The sequence below is a fragment of the Labeo rohita genome, chromosome 13 (genome assembly GCF_022985175.1).
Source record: "Labeo rohita strain BAU-BD-2019 chromosome 13, IGBB_LRoh.1.0, whole genome shotgun sequence".
In the NCBI taxonomy this organism is placed as follows: Eukaryota; Metazoa; Chordata; class Actinopteri; order Cypriniformes; family Cyprinidae; genus Labeo; species Labeo rohita.
The window spans coordinates 32,585,460-32,605,712 of NC_066881.1; the positions used below are offsets into that span (position 1 = coordinate 32,585,460).

General features: G+C 33.7%; 1 long non-coding RNA gene across 1 annotated transcript in view; it reads left to right on the forward strand.

Moving 5' to 3' along the window:
• LOC127174977 (uncharacterized) overlaps positions 1–18,288 on the forward strand; it is a 43,605-nt gene extending 25,317 nt beyond the window's left edge. Inside the window, exon 2 of the long non-coding RNA XR_007828930.1 lies at positions 16,592–18,288. This is a non-coding gene — a long non-coding RNA (uncharacterized LOC127174977). The remainder of the gene's footprint in view (positions 1–16,591) is intronic.
• The last annotated feature ends 1,965 nt before the right edge of the window (positions 18,289–20,253 follow it).

A 20,253-nucleotide genomic window follows, 5' to 3' on the forward strand; every position in this document is an offset into this window, starting at 1 on the left:
TCTCTTTTGCTAACCACATTCTGAAATATGATTTAATATCCAGATTAACATAAATCCTGAAGCTGGTTTTCATGAATTGCAACACATTTGCAACCTTTTTGTTTATTTGTTCATTTGTTCTTCGCTTGGATATTACACTAAAGGCATAATTAACATCATAGTATCTCTTTCTCAAATTATACAACTCCAGTACTGTCATATATATTAATACTAAAAATGTGAACAGTGTAGTTGTATATCTCTAAAAGATATTTCAACCCCTGACTCCTCATAATGACTTTCTACAACAGTCTATTTTTTGTCTGGTTGATTTGGTCATTTATAATATTTTTAAATAAGCACATTTTTAGGTCTAGCAAAATGCTTTTTATGTGTAGGATATGCTACACTATTATCAGAAAAGATGCTTTTATATCAAAGGCCTTGTTTTTCTTTATCTTTGTTTATGTATCATAGTATATTAACAGAATTACAAGGGTGATTTGCATTTTTGAGTCAGATCCTCCGAGGGCGTTTATTTCCTGAGCTACACCTCTTATCTAAAACCTCTCGATTTGCTCTCATGTGTCAGCATTTTATTTTTTCTTCAGTTTAAATGTGTGAACTGAAATAGATTTATAAGAGAAAGATGTTGTGGGGAAAAAATGTAATTGGCTTTCAATCTATGTGAGACATAATTTCTTTATATTCAAAATGAAAGTACATATGTGTATATATAAAACACAAAGATAAATCTAAATATATATATATATATATATATATAAAATATAAAAATGTATATATTTAAAAAACACTTTTTTGTCTAGCTCTGGTGTTAACATAAAATAAAATGCAGTTTCTTGAATGTAACAAGCTTAGACTGAAAGAAAAGCTTCAGAAAGGTTCTTATCATTGTATGCAAGTTCTTATTTTTGTATACAATGAAAGCAAAAAGTGCATGTGCTTAATACAAAAAGCCACATAATCAATATGACTTTTAAAGAAACAATCGATAAGAGAAACACGCCGCCCGTGCTCAAGTTTCCTCACACAATTACCTCACTGACATTTTGTGAGTTTCACACGCTGGGCGTTAGAAGCAGGTTCATAAGTTTCTATCTTTACAGCCAACACAAAAACTAAAATACACATTAAGCATCAAAGTTTCCAGTTCAGATTTAACCTAATAAATGAATCACTTGAGTATTTAGTTATTCGCTATACCGCCGCCTTCTCCAAGTGGGTAAAATAATTGCTTTGATGATATGAAAACAAGCTGATTTTATATTCAATGTACATTTGATCTTTAATATGCTACATTCTAAATCTGTAGTTCTGTGTTTTTCTCACACAGCCACGGTGTGCCGTTTCCTGTTTGCTATTACAACATCAGACCTGTTTTGTTTTCCTTCTTAATTTATCTTATCTTTAGCTCTCTTCGTTAACTAATGACAGTGATTTATAGAAACATCAAACATTTAATCCAGTAGTATCTGCCATTTGTGTGCCGTCTGAATGTAGGCTGTAGCCTTTAATTATGACATTTCTAGTTCACACACCGTGGGTGGATGAAGGAAAAAGTTTGAATTTCATATGTAAGGGTGTTGAGTTCTGTCACCTATAATTCAATATGGGTTACTAGTGAGATTTGGAATGGACTGACAGTCGTAGTTTGATAAGAGATGATATCACATTGACTATTTCAGTATTACTCAGTGGAAACAGTTAAAGGGTGTATAGAATGGCATATAAAGGATCAGCTTCAGTCTGAAGATTGTCAAAAGTTTGTTGTCTACACTGAATTTAACTATCAAGGGTGAGTTGTTTGCTTTTAGATTGTCTTTGCATCTTAACCTTGCTGATTAGACTACTTACTTTAAGGTAATAATGTGAGATGACTTGTGTTTGGCAAGGGTGTGCGTTAGCACTTGTAGGCGTCTATATGATGAATATGACTATATTGTTTGCGTGCCGTGCGTTTTTGATGCAGGGAGGTTGATTATGTCTGAATACATGTGTGCGCGTGGCCGTTCGTGGTGTGTGTTGAGTGTAAAGGAAACACTTTGACAGACGTTCTCTTTGTTCTGAAGCATCGATTTGACTGCGCTGGCTGATAAAGACTGTGGATCGGTGGTTCTGGTTTTGTCTCAGGACTCTGATTTTACATCATTCTGAAATTGTTTACCATGCAAAAATTAATATTAGCCTCAAAATCAAATATTGGAAGATATTAATATTGCTATAAACATGAACATGCTACTAAAATGTCTCTGTACACCATTCTAACATTGTTTACCATGCATTAATAAAGTTAATAAATGGCCTTAAAATCAAATATTGGAGTTTTTAAATACTGCTATAAACATGAACATGTCACTCAAAACAATTTTGGTGTCTACCTTGCAAAAATTAATAAATAGCCTCAAAATCACAATTTGGAAGGTGTAAGTATTGATATAAACATGAATATGCTACTTTAGGTAGTTTTGGTATTTAAAATGGCTCTTTACCCCATTCTAAAATAGTTTACCATGCATTCATAAAGTTAACAAGTGGCCTTAGAATCAAATACTGGAGTGTGTAAATATTGCTATAAACATGAACATGTCACTCAAAACAATTTTGGTGTCTAATATAGCTTCAGGACTCTGATTTCTACATCATTTTAAAGTTGTTTACCATGCAAAAATTAATAAATAGCCTCAAAATCATAATTTGGAAGGTAGAGATATTGATATAAACATTAACATGCTACTTTAGACAATTTTGGTATTTAAAATGGCTCTTTACACCATTTAAAAATTGTTTACCATGCAAAAATTAATAAATAGCCTCAAGATCACAATTTGGAAGGTTTAAGTATTGATATAAACATGAATATGCTACTTTAGGCAATTTTGGTATTTAAAATGGCTCTTCACCCATTCTAAAATAGTTTACCATGCATTAATAAAGTTAACAAATGGCCTTAAAATCAAATATTGGAGTGTTTAAATATTGCTATTAACATGAACATGTCACTCAAAACAATTTTGGTGTCTAATATTGCTTCAGGACTCTGATTTTTACACCATTCTAAAATTGTTTACCATGCAAAAATTAATGAATAGCCTCAAAATCATAATTTGGAAGGTAGAAATGTTGATATAAACATAAACATGCTACTTTAGACAATTTTAGGTATTGAAAATGGCTATTTGCCCCATTCTAAAATAGTTTACCATGCATTAATAAAGTTACTAAATGGCCTTAAAATTAAATATTGGAGTGTGTAAATATAGCTGTAAACATGAACATGTCACTCAAAACAATTTGGGTATCTAATATTGCTTTAGAGCTGATTTTTACACCATTCTAAAATTGTTTACCATGCAAAAATTAACAAATAGCCTCAAAATCAAATTTTGGAAGGTATAAATATTGATATAAACATGAACATGCTACTTTAGACAATTTTGGTATTTAAAATTGCTCTTTACACAATTCTAAAATAGTTTACCATGCATTAATAAAGTTAACAAATGGCCTTAAAATCAAATATTGGAGTGTGTAAATATTGCTATAAACATGAACATGTCACTCACAAGAATTTTGGCATCTAATATTGCTTTAGAACTCTGTTTTCTACACCATTTTAAAATTGCTTACCATGCAAAGTCTAATAAATGGCCTTAAAATCAAATATTGGTGTGTGTAAATATTACAAATAACATAAGAACATGCCACTTGGGGCAATTTTGGTATCTTTAATTCTATTGAATTTCATGCTTTCTGTAGCCAGTGCAAATGATCACCCATGAAGCATGTTTATACTTATTGCAATATGTACAAATGTGATATATATTTAATTCAGGTGTGTTTTCTTTTGTCTTGCATATCTTTTATAAACTGATTAATTGGCACCAAAATGCTGTTTAGTTTAATGCACATCCTTTAAGATATAATTTGTTTTCATCTCAGCTTGATGTGTCTTTTTTTCTAAGCCTATTCTGTTTTCCTCACTAGGCTTTATTTTGAGGTTAGTTGCATTTCATTATTTGCATTTAGCTTTGGTTTTTTCCAGCTCTCGGTGATCAAAACAGACCTGTGACCCATTTTTTTTCTCACGACCCACCAGTTACAGCACCAACTCACAAGATGCTTTTTTTTTTAAAACAGGAAATAGCCACATGACCAGTTTATCACCCCCAATTGTCCTTGTTATGCATCGGTTAAATGTCTGTGTTGCCTATTAGAGGTTTATCAGAGAAATAAAGTACAATATCATCTTATTTAGCACAGTAAAAGGAGAATCTGGATTATGCTGTTACTCAGATAAAAAGCTTGCACAGAATACCATAGTACAGGCGTTTGTTTTAAGACAACTGCATTTACTCTGCACACAGCTGTCCATCATATAAGGTAAAACCGTGTGGTGTCATGTTTAGCTCTGTTGATGTGCATTAGGCGCTTTGTGAAACCAATGCGATGTTTCAAAGCAGCTGTATTTGGGCTTTTTACCGCATGGACACGACAGGCTTGTCCCGTGATGGACTGAAAAGTGCCGAGGGCTTCCGAAATTTAGATTATGAAAACAAGATGATGACATAACAGAAGATAAGAGCAGATTGTAGCTCCTGAAAGCCGAGATGCTGTAAAAGACGTTTTGTAAATTGCACATGGCTGAGACAACCTGAAACTCGAGTTGACTTCCACATTGTAGTTATTTGAAAGCGGTCCGATGGCACAATTGTTCTGCTTTGAGCGAGGAAATTGAGCAAGGCCACTTATTTAAGCAGTGACAAGGAAATACGTAATGGGCTCATACAATATCCTGAAAAATGCACTGTATGTGAATTTTTTTTTTTTAAGTAACTGTTTATTTTTAGATTAACTTTTTTTTTTGTTTGTTTTTTTACAGTTAGTTATTTTTACAATAAAACAAGCTATTATTGCTTTTGCGTCTCATTTTGGATGAAGATGTATGCTAAATGCATAAATGTAAATGATAAATAATAACATTGCTGATCCAAGACCAGTGTACTGCAAAATTCAACAATAACCTTGCATAAACAGCCATACTAAGTACACATAAATTAACCGGCCTTCTGGGCTTTTAAGAATGTGAATTCTTCAGTTCAATAACCATCTGTCTGCTTAAGTCTGAGTTAGTCTGTTTGCTATTCATTATTTTTTTAATTCCCTCACTGGAAACTGTCGGGAAGTGCGGCCTATTTCACTGTGACCTTTAACCTTTTATTTGTCTCTTTGAAGAACAGCTGCACTAGTCTTACTACACGCAACATGGGACTATTTCTGCAGATCTGGAAAAGCAAAAACTGTTGCCTTTTGTGCAGAGCAGAATAAACGGTCCTTTGTTTGCATTTAGGGGCTACAATATTGGCATTTGTTTATGTACACCGTCTGAGCAGCAGTCGGGAACAGATAATCAGTGATAAGCAAAGATAAAATGCATTTTGTGATAGTGAATTTATGCACATTTGATATTAAAAACAGCTTGCTGAGAGGCAATAGGGGAAAGAGCTGTGTGTGAGTGCGCGTGGGTTGGTTTTGAATGCACAGATGGCACCAACCAAAAGCATAGGATGTTTAAATGTCAGGCTAAAATACCATATCCTCCACAAAATATAGTACGGTCTGAATAAATTGACTTTTTTTTTCTTTCTTCTCTCTCTCTCTCTCTTTCTTTCTCTCTCTCTTTTTTTAGTGAAAACCACAAGACTTTTCAGTTTTGTTTTTCGGGCGTAATTTGGTTTATCTTTAAGTTCATCATCTTTGTGTTAAGACAAACATTCCAGGAACCTCCACTGAACATCGCCAGCGTTATTCAGAAAGCCTCTCACTCTGGGCTTTATGTTGGGTTTTGTTGCACGCGTCAATCTCTGCTTCGCAGCTATCAATTTACGGACCGTTCTCCGCTAGTATTATTCGTTTTTGTATTGTGCACACATTTGTAATGCAGTTGCGGTACAGATCGGATTGCACTAATAATGCTTATCCCACGTTTAATAGGATTAATCCAGATGCATCGGGCTTGCTTTTAATGCATGCATGCAGTGTCAATACAGAAATGCATGTTTTAATTAATCAATCATTTTTAACACTTATACTAACTAGCAGATGATATTCTGGGATAAAGTGATGATCCAGATTCAACAGTGTTGCTTTTATTACTTAAAGTGTGCAATTTAAGCATCTCTGCAAAATATTTCACATGGTGCTAAAACAGAAAAAAACATCACTAGATTAAGATAGTTTCCACTGACCTTTTATTTCTTCAGATAGACCATTTAAAGTCATTTTCAGGTGAGATCTGGCTCTTGGCTCGACATTAAAAACTAATCTCTGAATTTTAGATCCAAAAAACAGGTCAGTGGCCCAAAATTGTGCATTCATAAATGCATTCAGTGAGATTTAAAAAATTTTCAATTCATCTGCTCACATTGAGAACTCTCATTAAATGTTACATTTCAAAATTCACCTTAGTGGTTTTATGCTTGTGTATAATGTGCATAGTTTTGTATTGTTTTGTGTGTATATGTATGTATGTATGTGTGTGTGTGTGTGTGTACACTCCCACCTGTGGTTGTGTGTGCCGCTTTGCTCAGACAGTAGGAGGGCTGCAGACGTTTTAACGGCAGTCTCATAAACGCTCCCGCATGAAGCAAAAAGAGCAAAAAATACCCAGCTGCACACGGTGGACACTTTAGTACTTTCTAAAATGTTGTTCAATTTGTTGCCTTTTCTTTTTGATGTTCCTCCAGATTCATTTTTGAGACTTCACTCTGCATTTGGCAAAGGAAATGAGCAAACAGCATGCTATTGAAGTTTCCATCTTTACATAAAAGTCTTGCCCTCACCTAATGACCTTTATGCTGTTAAATAAATCACTTATAAATGCAAAAAAAGTTTTTTGTGCATATTTGAACTGATTTTGGCTTTGCTGTGGATTGTTATTGTTGAGTCTCCCTGACATTTTTCTTGTGCATCTTTCAGTTGTCCTTTTAGTCAAGTCAGTGTTGATTGTTATAAGAATAATAAGGAATTTAATTATATACTTTAAAAAAATATGTGGGTAAGAGTGGATGAGCTGTGCTGAAGGCTGGTCTACTGTTGACTGTGAAGGTTTCAGTATTAATCGCAGCGTGTGTAGGTGTAACTTGTTATCAGCAGTCAAAAACAGCGTATGATTTTACTCAAACTATACGTTTTAGAGTTGTCATCATCTGTGTTGCTCAAAACACTCGAGCTACGGTGATTTCTGTGCGCGATTTGTTCGGTAAAAACTGTACTAGGTTTGTTAGAGGATAATGCAAACATGTATGCAGAGAGATTAGAAGAGTTTGCACGAAAGTGAAAAATGTTATATTTTGACACGGTAAAGCATTAAATTGTGCGAGGTGCACCGCAACAAAAAAGAGCAGCTATGAAAGAGCTGGAGATGAGAAAAGTGCTGTAACATTTGTTTTGATCTTCTTCAGGAAGATCTACATCAACACTGCCTTCATGTCTGCTGCACTCACATCTGAACTGCTGCTGTAAAATGACCAGTTGTCTCTCTCAGGCTTTTACACATTTTTCTAATCTTCTTTTTCTTATTTTGTTGCGTCGTAGGACAGGAAAGACAGGAGTGAATTCGACACTCTGCCCACGACAGTTTGCTCCTCTTTGCCTAACCACGGAGATCATCAAACGCACTTCTGTTCTCCTGTGTGCCTCAAATGACTAATTCTGATAAAGTAGAAATGCAGCGTAAACCATGTGCTTTTTTAGAGCGTTGTCATATTATCTTTCGAAATGTGGAAATTGAGATTTTCTCTTGTCGGTAGTGGATTGACAGTTCTGGTTGTTTTGGTTTCTAAAACCCCCTTAAACTCTGATATCTCAACATGGTTAAATTATTTCTAAATTGTACATTTCATTGGCTAATTTTCTAGATGTGTCTGAACATGCTTTAGTGAGGTATATTTGCTTCTTCTGATGATCTAAAGATGTGCAGTTTCTTGCACTTTTGCTTGTTGTTGACATCACTTTTTTCTTCTCTGAAATGATCGTTTTAGAATTATTGTTCAAATGTTAATTTGGAGACACATTTGTCTTGTAGTTGTTTTTATATAAATAAATCATATGTCATTTTGAAACTGATGGTTTTGGTGATATTATAGAAGACACATAAGGGGAAATTTGCCTCTTGAGCATGTTCTCTCTCTCACTCACTCCCACTCAGTTTCGTAGGAACATCTTTAACCTTTTCAGCAACAACAAATGCCCATCAAAAAGAGAGAGAGAGAGAGAAAGAAAGAAAGAGAGAGAGAAGTCTGTTTTTCAGGCCACGAGTGTTTTGAGACAGATCTTGAGGACACCATTTGTGATATTCATTTTTGTTATGACTCATTTTTCTCTCATTTGAAACTACAGATTTTACGGCGATTCACGGATTGATTGAATATTTCTTTCATGAAAATTCATTTCGGGTTGTCAAATTGGAACATCGTACGGTTGAAATTCGTCTAAGATGTTTTTGGCATGTGTTACCAAGCTTGTTACATGAGTAGCTTATTTGAAAATTAGTTTTGTGATCTGCTGGTTGTAAATTTGAGCACTTTCGATGATTTCAATGCTGGTTTAGGCTTTTTACGATTTAATTGATTTGATACAAACTGGCTAAATCAACATAAACACAGTCACTTCATAATATGTTTATCTTTAATCCCATTTGTGAAGTGTGTTTCAGAGCAACCGGTAGAATTAATAGAGACCTCATGCACATGGTAAACTTTTTATACGTGGCCCATTTAAATCAGCAACATTTGTAATTTTAGTTCCAGTTCTGGTTATGGTTAACAAACCTATTGAATTTCTAAACAAATTGATTGAAGTAGAGTGAAACACACAGTCTAAATGCATCATGTATTGTCTTGTAAAGACCTGTTTTTTTCATTGCTACACTAGGCCTCAGGTTTTGACCTTTTTGTCAGCTGAAGGTCACAATAATATAGTCATCGATATATCGAGATTGAGATTTTCTGAATAATTAGATTCGGTGAATTTGATGTTTTCTCATGAAATACTGTCTGCTCACACGCACGCAGATATTAGCCTCTCACTTCCTGTTTAAACTGTTTTGTTTACCATTTGAAGGTGCTATTTTTAACCCTCTCAGCAGCGGCCGTTCAGACACTTTCTTGCGTGCCTGTTCTCTCCTTGTCGATTATTTTTTTGCATCGAATAAAGCAAATGTAAATTCTCATGCTCTCTTTGACAAATACTCTTTGACCTCAATTGAGAGAAAAACACACCGCCTCTGAAGTCTGTCAGCTCCCACACGACTTCTAAGAGTGACTGTAGACTGTCTGAATAATAATTCCTATAACTTTATCAGTACTCTGATAAATAATTTTGAAGAATATAGATTGTCATCTGTTTAGTGTTCCTTAATGCACCTTGTCAGACAAAATAGTGTTCGGTGAATTAGCGGCGTGAAAGGCGATGGGAAACCGCGTATTGTCTTTCTCACTGTCTGACTAACTCCTGTAGTGCTTTGTGGTGAAGTTAATTCAGATACTGCACAAATTTGACTCTAAGATTTAGTGTAAACTTGACTTGTCTCCTTCATGAAAAAGCATGTGTCGTAACCTCTCCTTCTCTGTCTCATCCAGATGAGTAAGCGAACTTTTTTTTGATTGATATCTGGCAGGAACCTTTGTGCATGAAGAAATTTCTCGCCTACCATCCACCTACGGGACTGGTGCATTTTCACACAGCTCGCCTGTTTTCCTCAGCTCACGCCGGAGACGGTTACTAATCACCGTTGTCTAATTTGGAACTCGCTTATTAACATATGAAACAGCCTGTGCTTGTGTTAGCATGCGATACACACTCGTAACACACATGATGTTATGACATCTCAGCAAAGACACGCCCGGATGTTTGCCTGTATTCCCCTCGAGTGTCCGTAGATTCCCGCGGCTGCGTTTCCCGGCCACGAAGCTGCGTATTTGCTCTTACGTCATCCAGAACACAAATAGCACGCCAGTTATTGGTGATAAAATGCATTTTCAGAACAAAAGATTACACATTTGCCATGACAGCTATTGAAGGATGTTTCTTAAATCTCCTGTTCAAGCTATCTGAATTTTTACACCCTGCAGTGTGTGTATTATGCATACACAATTATTTTATATGTTAAAGTAGGATTTATACCTCATATGATTCGTAATGTACACTACTGATTTAGCCAAATTAATGATTAATGATCAAAAATGTGACCCTGGACCACAAAACCAATTTTTGAAATTTATATATCATCTGAAATCTGAATAAGTAAGCTTTGCATTGATGTATGGTTTGTTAGGCCGAGATACTATTTGAAAAGTTTGAATCTGAGGGTGCAAAAAAATCGAAATATTGATTTTTAGCTATTTTAGGATGTTTAACTCTCTTGTTCAAGCTATTTGAATTTTTACACCCTACAGTATTTGTATTATGCATACTGCAATTATTTTATATGTTAAAATGGGATTTATATCTCATAAGATTAGAGATTCATAGTGTGCACTACAATTCAAAAGATTTTTTTTTTGAATTGAGAAATTAATACTTTTTATTCAGCAAGGATGAATTAAATTGATCAAAAGTTACAGTAAACACATTTATAGTGCTACAAAAGATTTTTATTTCACATTAATGGTGCTTTTTTGAACATTATATTCATCAAAAATGGTTGCCACCAAAATATGAAGCAGCACAATGTTTTTATTTTATTTTTTGAGCAGCAAATCAGCATATTAGAAAGATTTCTGAAGGATCATGTGATGCTGAGGATTGGAGTAAAGATGCTGAAAATTCAGGTTTGATCACAGAAAAAAAATACATTTTAAAATGCATTAAAAAGAAGACTTTTTAACACAAATGTAGGCTTGGTGAGCATTAGAGCCCAAAATTTTAAACAATAGTAAATGTCAACATGATGTAGTCAGTGTATTACAAGGGTGATTCATATTTTCACTTCATGGACATACCATTATAATTTTTAATAAAAAGTTGCACCTTAATGTCACATCTGTTACTATATTGTATTTTTCAGCATTGAAGGAATTAATGATTAATGAGCATGGTGATGTATGGTTTGTTAGGCCGAGATACAACTATTTGAAAATCTGAAATCTGAGGATGCAAAAAAAATCTAAATATTGATTTTTAGCTATTTTAGGATGTTTCTTAAATCTCCTCTTCACAAATGTAGACTTGGTATGCATTAGAGCCCAACATTTTAAACAATAGTGAATGACAACATAATGTAGTCAGTGTGATACAATGGTGATTCATATTTTCAGTTCATGGACATTTTGATTTTTAGCTATTTTAGGATGTTTCCTAAATCTCCTGTTCAATCCGTTTAAGTTTTGAGAGCCCAGATTGTGAAACAATAGTAAATGTTGACATAATGGCGTCAGTTATTTTTATAAAAAGTTACACCTAATGTCACATCTGTCACTATATTGTATTTTTCAGCATTGAAGGAAGGAGTAATCAGTGACTAATTTACCCCTTGACTACAGCAATACATCAAAATGCATGTGGTGAGGTTTTGCATTCACTTATACATATATTTTTTTATATTAGTATTTATATGTTAGGTCATCTAATGCACATCCACATGGACCAGATTAATAATTAATGATCAAAAATGTGACCCTGGACCACAAAACCAATTCTGAGATTTATACATCATCTGAAAGCTGAATAAATAAGAAGCATGTTTGTTAGGCCGAGATACAACTATTTGGGAATCTGAGGGTGCAAAAGAATCAAATTATTGAGAAAATCGCCTTTAAAGTTGTTCAGATGAAATTGTTTGCAATGCATATTACTAATCAAAATTTAAGTTTCAATATTTTATGTTAGGAAATTTACAAAATATCTTCAAGGAACATGATCTTTACTTAATACCCTAATGATTGATCATTTTGACCCATGCAGAGTATTGTTGGCTCTGCTACAAATATACCCGTGCTACTTACAACTGGGTTTTGTGGTCCAGGGTCACAAATATTCATAAATATGTGATAAATGAAAACTCCTCAACCCATAAGACTGCCGTTTTGAAACGTCTCTCCTTACAGCATTCGTCAGCACAGGCCGAAACCGAGAGGCTTGTTTGCACTCGGATCTTTAAAGAATAACCACGAGGAGAAATAGAGACATTAATCTCACTCGCGCATCAATTAACAGGTCAAAGACTTGCTCGCCAGTAACCTGCGGAGCTGCGTGAATATTTAATGCACAGGGACGCCGTGTTGTTGAAGGGTGTGAGTGCTGGCGTCAGGCGTTTCTAATAACCTGACGTTGTTTTTTGTGGGAAGTTTGTGCATTGTGGTCATACTGCAGTAAAACTCTTGTTGATTACTGTGGTAAAAACAAACTCAGTCTCAAAAAAGTAATATGCAATATTTAATGATACACTGCAAAAAAGATTTTTTCAAAGAAAATACTATTTGAGTATTTATTTTTCAAACTTTCATGTTTAATCAATTTGTTAATTAGCCACTTCTTTTAATCATTTGTGAAATGTATTAACAATTTCTGAGTCAAAACTGTTTCTATACCTTTTTTTAAAAAAAATAAAATAAATAAAATTTGTGTCGGTAATATTTTAATTGCTACACCGAACAGGTGTTTTGCGTCATAGCTAACTCTATAGTGTATCAGCATCCAGGATGTATCTGTTTTATAACAATTCTTTGATTATAGTTTGAATCGCCCTACATGAAGTTGTGTATATTGTGTTTTTGGTCCGGTTGCATACGCACATAGTCTTTGTGTGGGCCAGTGACTCTCTCTGTGTGTATGTGTATGTGTGTGTGTAAGTATCTAGGCACACTCGGCCACAGTGTCGGGTTTCCCATCAGGCCCTGAGAGAGCTTTTCTGGCTGTTATCTCTTTAGTCACGAGCAGCGCCGTCCCCTCCAGCGCTGACAGAGAGACGGGTGCGAGCCTCGCCTTCACTCCTACTCATACGCTTCCTTGCGCCACGCTCATTCTACACTCTTACTTCACTAATTATTTTGCAACTGACTTAGCACTAGGTCAGCGTTATTGCTCAGACGATAACTCGAGAGCTAATAGAGTTTACTGTGCATTTAAAATTAGTTTCTCACATCATTTGGTCATGAGAGAAATGTGTGAGCTCAAGAATTTTCATTGCATTATTAACTATTGTTGCAAAACTGAGCACACTTTAAGATTAATAGGGCCTTTTCTTCAGGACAAACAAGAAAGCACATGAAACATCTTCAGTTGCTCTATTATTTAATCTAATTGTGGTCTAGAAGAAAATATAATTTGTAATTTGTAGTTTATGACTCTTTTCTCTTAAATATTACTTTTTATTTATTTATTTAAATTTATTTAATGTTTTTTAATTAATGAGCTAATTCAATTTTTTTTTAATCAATTAAATTTATTTGAATTGTTTAATTACGATTTGGTTTTATTTATTTTAGTACAGTCAAATGATTAATCGCGATTAATCGCATTCCAAAATAAAAGTTTTTGTTTACATAATATATGTGTTGTGTATATTTATTATGTGTATATAAATACACACATGCATGTATTTGGATGTATATATTTATGTTCATATAATTTATATTATATATAAATATATTTAATATACAAACATAACATTTTTCTTAAATATATACATGCGTGTGTGTATTTATATATACATAATAAATGCACATATATAAACAAAAACTTTTATTTTGGATGCAATTAATTGCAATTAATCATTTGACAGCACAAATTTATTTTAGTTGTCTATTACTCTATTTTAATTTTTTTAACCCTTTATATTCATTTATTTCATTAATATTCATTTATATTTGTGATCGCAAGCATGTTTTACTCTAATCAGAGTCTTTCCTGTGAAATCTATCACTAGAGCCTTGTGTTATCATGTATCATGTATTCTTCAAGGATGTGGGCTTTTTATACGTTTCTCAGCCATTAACCAACAAAGTGCTTGATCAATGACTTCATAGAGGGGGGACTAACACAAAATCATGTGGTTGAAGTTGAGAAGGAGACAGCCGCCATGCACAATGCAAATTTAACAGTGTGTGGGTTAATTTGTATTTGTTTTGACATCATTTTCTAGCACAGGTTGCACCGCTGCTTTTCCGTTGAATTGCGATTACCGCTTACTATTTGTTTTTGCCACCCTGAATATTGAAAAAAAGTGTTTTGATTTTCGAAAAACTGTTTGATGCAAATGTGTTTAGACCACGTTGTTTTTTTCTCTGTATATGAAAGACAAATCTAAGGTATGATGATTTAATAGCTGGATGGTTTCGCGGAAATAAAGATCAAAATGAGGCTTTTTAGCTTTCAGATTATGATCATGGAGAAAAAAAAACCTTAATCTCAAATATATCTCCTTTAAAGTTTCAGAGCTCTTAATATGAAGCATCTTCCTACAACTGACTTATAGCTTGCTTTTATTTTATGTAAGCAAATGTAGGAGGAACATCTTATACTTAAACTGTGGCTCTATTAAATCTCCTGAGCTTTGAAAGAGTAAAAGATTTTTCTCAACGCAGTTCTTTGTCATTTAACTTCTTTTGTGCTGAGGTTAACTAGATTATCATCTCAAAGCCCTAAACATTTTTTATGTAAATCCTAGTCATAAAACATGTCAGGTGGCATTATTTCTATACGTGCTGACGTGACATATTTAGACTGCTTGTAATGTGAGGTTTAAGTATTATGTTCCTGGAAACTGAACATGTGCACGTGCACAGCTAAATTTGCAAGATGATCACACTGGTCAAATAATATAGGTGCCTTTCCAGCTGACATATATACACAGCTGAGGTCAAAAGTTTACATACACCTTGCTTTGCAGAATCTGCGAAATGTTAATTGTTTTACTAAAATAACAGGGATCATAAAAAATGCATGTTATTTTTTATTTAGTACTGACCTGAATAAGATATTTCACATAAAAGATGTTTATATATAGTCCACAAGAGAAAACAATAGTTAAAATTATTAAAAAAAAAGACCCCGTTCAAAAGTTTACATACACTTGAATCTTAACACTGTGTTGTTACCGGAATGATCCACAGCTGTGTTTTTTTTTTTGTTTTTTTTTTTGTTTAGTGATAGTTGTTCATGAGTCCCTTGTTTGTCCTGAACAGTTAAACTGGCCTCTGCTCTTCAGAAAAATCCCTCCGGTCCCATACATTTTTTTGGTTTTTTAGCATTTTTGTGTATTTGAACCCTTTCCAACTGTAAGATTTTGAGATGCATCTTTTCACAGTGAGGACAACTGAGGGACTCATATGCATCTATTACAGAAGGTTCAAATGCTCATTAATGCTTTAGAAGGCAAAATGATGCATTAAGAGTCGGGGGGTGAAAACTTTTGAACAGAATGAAATTTTCTTATTTTGCCTAAATATCATATTTTTTTTATTTAGTACTGCCCTTCAGAAGCTACAGAAGATACTAACATGTTTTCCAGAAGACAAAATAAGTCCAATTTACCCTGATATTCCAATTTCAAAAGTTTTCACTCCCCGTCTCTTAATGCATTGTTTTTACTTCTGAAGCATCAGTGAGCATTTGAACCTTCTGTAATAGTTGCATATGAGTGTGTGAAAAGATGGATCTCAGAATCATACAGTCATTGTCGGAAGGGTTCAAATACACAAAAATGCTGAAAAACCAAAGAATTTGTGGGATCTGAAGGATTTTTCTGAAAAACAGCGGCCAGTTTCACTGTTTAGGACAAACAAGGGACTCATGAACAACTATCACTAAACAAAAAACACAGCTGTGGATAATTCCGGGAACAATGCAGTATTAAGATTCAAGTGTATGTAAACTTTTGAACGGGGTCATTTTTATAAACTCAACTATTGTTTTTTTTGTGGACTATATGTAAACGTCTTTTATGTGAAATATCTTATTCAGCTCAGTACTAAATAAAAAATATCATGCATTTTGTATGATCGCTCTTATTTTGGTAAGATAATTAACATTTAGCAACTTCTGCATTGAAAATGTTCTTGTGTTCATGCAGACATTAAAGCAACATTCCATTTTAGGATTTTGCATTATAGCTTATAAGAATGTTACTTTTGAATGCTCTCTGAACATTTTGTAACAATTGACATTACGTTAACCAAAGTTCTGAAAACGTTACTTGTTTTTGACCTTTAAAGGCAAACAAGATCAACTATATATTCTAAAAATCTAATCCGTGACGGTCATTATCTTCAGTGCGTTTGTGTCTGTGTGTAATGAAGTCCGCCCGCTCGCTCTGGGAACAAAGAGACTTCTCTCACTCACGACTCGCTGTGGATCGGGGAGGAGGGGGTGGAAAAGAAAACACAAAAAAAAGCAGAAACAGGGGCTGTTGAGGGCACGGCCTCAGGCCCTGAAACCTCAGCCCTGCTATTACTGCACGTCTGCAGAGAAACGCTCACAGACAGGTGCCGCAGCCCGCGGCGCTCCCTCTCTCTCTCCTGACGTTTACTTTAATCGTTGTGCTTCTGGAAGCTGCTTGAGCTCTGTTAACTGAAGCTTGTGTCCTTTTGTGCAGGTCACTGCGAGGAGAGACAGAACAGCGACTGTCGTCCAGCAGAATGGCGTCAGACGTGGGCCGCAGCACTTGAGGTCAGCCGTTCACTCAGCGCACAGTGTTTATTCTGCCTTCAGGTCCTCCTGGGAAGTTCCTACTTAGGAGTTCGGAAGTCATAATTATGATGTGAAGTGATTTTGCTTGAAATAATACGGATGAGTTGAGCATATTTATGTGTGTCTTTAACCCAGCTAACAGGGAGTGTTCACAGAACTTGGTTGGAATGTTAATACAATGTTCATTCAGAGTTATCTGGTCTTTAATAATATTCTCAGAACTTTAGCATAAAAACGTTTTTATAAATTGTTCATGGAATGTTCCATTTCTGATGTTTTTTTTTTTTAAATGTTATTGTTTCGGAATGTTCAGAGAACATTTAAAATGAACATTCCTATAATGTTTTCAAAATTATTAAATGGAATGTTAACATTTTTCAAACATTTTGACCTTTTGAATGTTAAAACAGCATTTAGAAATAATGTTTTCATAAATAATTGGGAATTAATAGGTTCTTAGAACAGATTTTTGTTAGCTGGGAACTTAAAAGGCACTTTTGTCCTAGTGCAACAACGTGTAGAGCAAATGATGCATATTAGGTGTGATTTAAGCTTTATGTATTTTATTATTCTTGTGCAACCACATATAATGATTGAAAATGTATTTTTTTTCTTAAGCGTAAAATGTTTACAGATGAGTTTTACATTAAGTCAGCATTCACAGCCTCGGTTCCAAAAGTATTTTTCTCATTTGTTTTTCATAAAGGGATTTATTGTATAAAAAAAGAAAATCTTGACAGCATTTTAAAGTTTTAAACTATGAAGACCAACCAGCTCAAAGATGAATCACAAACTTTACCAAAAAAAATAAAAGTTTCTGTTTGCATACTGCATGTGCGTGTACTTTGTATTTTTATTATGTATATATAAATACACACACATACATGTATATATTAAGGAAATATATTGTTGATTTATATGTAAATTATATACAGGTATAAATATATATATACATATAAATATTTTTAAAAATATATACATGTATGTTTGTGTATTTATATATGCATGATAAATATCCAGAGTAAACACACATATAGTATGTAAACCAAAAATTACATTTTTGATGCAATTAATCGCTTGACAGCCCTAGTTTTTTTTTATTTATTATTTTAATTTATATTTATTTGTATTTGTTTTGATAGCTTTAGTCTCTTATCTCTTTCTGTAATGCCTTGAAATCATTGATTTATAGTTTCTACGGAAGTACGTCTTTAGAGCTCATGTGTATTTGTCTCAAAAAGTTTATACAATAATGCTGTAACTCTGTTGAGAAGATGAATGAGCCTGTACTTCTGGAACCCAACTGTTGTGCTCTAGCAATTAGCTTCTGATGCCATTTTTTTCACTGATGCGAACCCAAAAGTCTGGGCTCTTATAAAATCCCATGTTTCTCATTACTAATTCCGACATCATGGTGAATATGATTCTGACATGACTTGAAGACAGCACGGTTTATTTATTTTCGAGCTAAACTACTGTGGACTTGTAAAGACAAACAAGCGTGCAGCACTGCCAAACTAACTGAAGTGCTGTCAATGAGCCGATGCAGAGCCATGTAACACGAACACTTATCACTCGCAATAAATGTTTCCCTGAAAAACACGATCAGTTTGACATTTGTCTTTTTCTGTGGTCAGACTTGTGACTGTTTATTTTAACGGTGTGTTTACGTTGAGCTGTCCTCCTACGATGTCTGCCAGTCGCGAACAGAGTGGTTGAGTTTGTGGTTTACATGCGCGCAGTGCATTCCCAGAGTCTGTGTGTGAGGACACGTGTAACGCTCTCAAATGTCACTCACACATGAGATGCGAGCTTCATGTTGTTGACATGCAAAAACTGCCTATTTCAAACATTTCTGCAGTTCGTGCCATTGCATTTCTGATTGCATTGACTTTAGGAGGATGCATTTCCTGAGCATCACTATTAATAGATTTGGTTTTGTTTTTTGTTATTTAACCGGCATGTTACCAGGAAGAATATGTTGGATTTCTTAGTAAATAATGGTGCAATTAATTACAACTAACTGCATGGTAATATTTTAGGTGCACCAAAAAAAACAAAACAAAAAAAAACCCTTAAAGAGTTATAATTTACATGTGCAAGTTTAATTGCCAAATGCATTTTAAATGTAAGATTGCAGATGTGTTTGTGCATGCATCTGCGTAAAGTAATGCAACGGCTGAATTTGTATTATGCAGATGCCAAATTTTGTCCTCCCACTATTAACACTAAAAGGGGTCGGTTAAATCAAGCGGTTGAATCATGAGTTTTGCATAAATGTTAAAAGTCAGATACAGGGTTAAGGTCACCAAAATATTTGTGACTATTTGTGAGTGAGTCATTGTTTGTTAAAATAAGAACGAAGTCATTGGTTGTTAATCAGTGGTTAGTAGAATGATAAAAATGTTACGTGTGTAGGCATACGGAAAGTGGGTTAAGATTCAAAATAGTATTTGAACAGTGGATTTTTCACAGAATGTTTGCAAAATAAACACAAACAAAACCAAAATGTATTTCTTTTCTTTGAAGGTTTTAGATACTGTCTTGTCTCATTTATTTTCATTAATGTTCTCAGTTTTGTGTTTCAGACTTTTTATCACGTCATAAATTCAATTTTATATTAACCATAATCTATGATTAAAAAAGTAATAAAATAATTTTTAAAATATTAATTTGATATGAAATTTAGTTACTCTTATTTATGTATAATACATAATGTGTGTGTATTAATATTATTATGCACATGAATGCTTTGATGCATATAATGTCAGATCCTAAAACTGATGTTGGTATTTCCCATAAATGTCAACACATTTATTTTCTGAGCTTTGTGTTTCAGGCTGATAATTTGTTTTTCACAATAAGTTTAATGTTATATAAACCACAATCTATGATTAGAAAAATAAAAATAATTTTACATGAAATTTACTTTATTACATATTATATTATATACATTTTTATATATATGTATACACACACATTATATATGTGATTCAAATAAAAATAGAAATTAATGCTTCGATGCATACAGTATTTCATATCCTATACCAGATGTTGACATTTTCCATAAATGTCACAACATATCGTAAGATTTTATGGATTTTCATTGATTATTTCCTCAGCTTTGTTTTTCTCTTTTTTCAATTAAATTAAATTAAATTTAAAAAACGATCTTATACACTAACAGTCAAAAGTTTTTGAACAGTCTCCTCTGCTCTCCAAGCCTGCATTTATTTGATCCAAAGTTCAGTAAAAACAGTACGTTTTTGAAATATTTTTTCAATTTAAAATAGCTGTTTTCTATTTGAATATATTTTAAAATGTAATTTAATTCTTGTGATCAAAGCTAAATTTTCTGCATCATTACTCCAGTCTTCAGTGTCACATCCTTCAGAAATCATTCTAATATGCTGATTTGCTGTTCAACATTTATTATTATTATGATTATTATTAATATTTGAAACAGCTGAGTAATTTCTGTATTCTTGAAATCAAATACTTTTATTTATCAAGGATGCTGATATAAAGGATGGTGATAAAGACATTTATAATGCTGTTACAATTAAT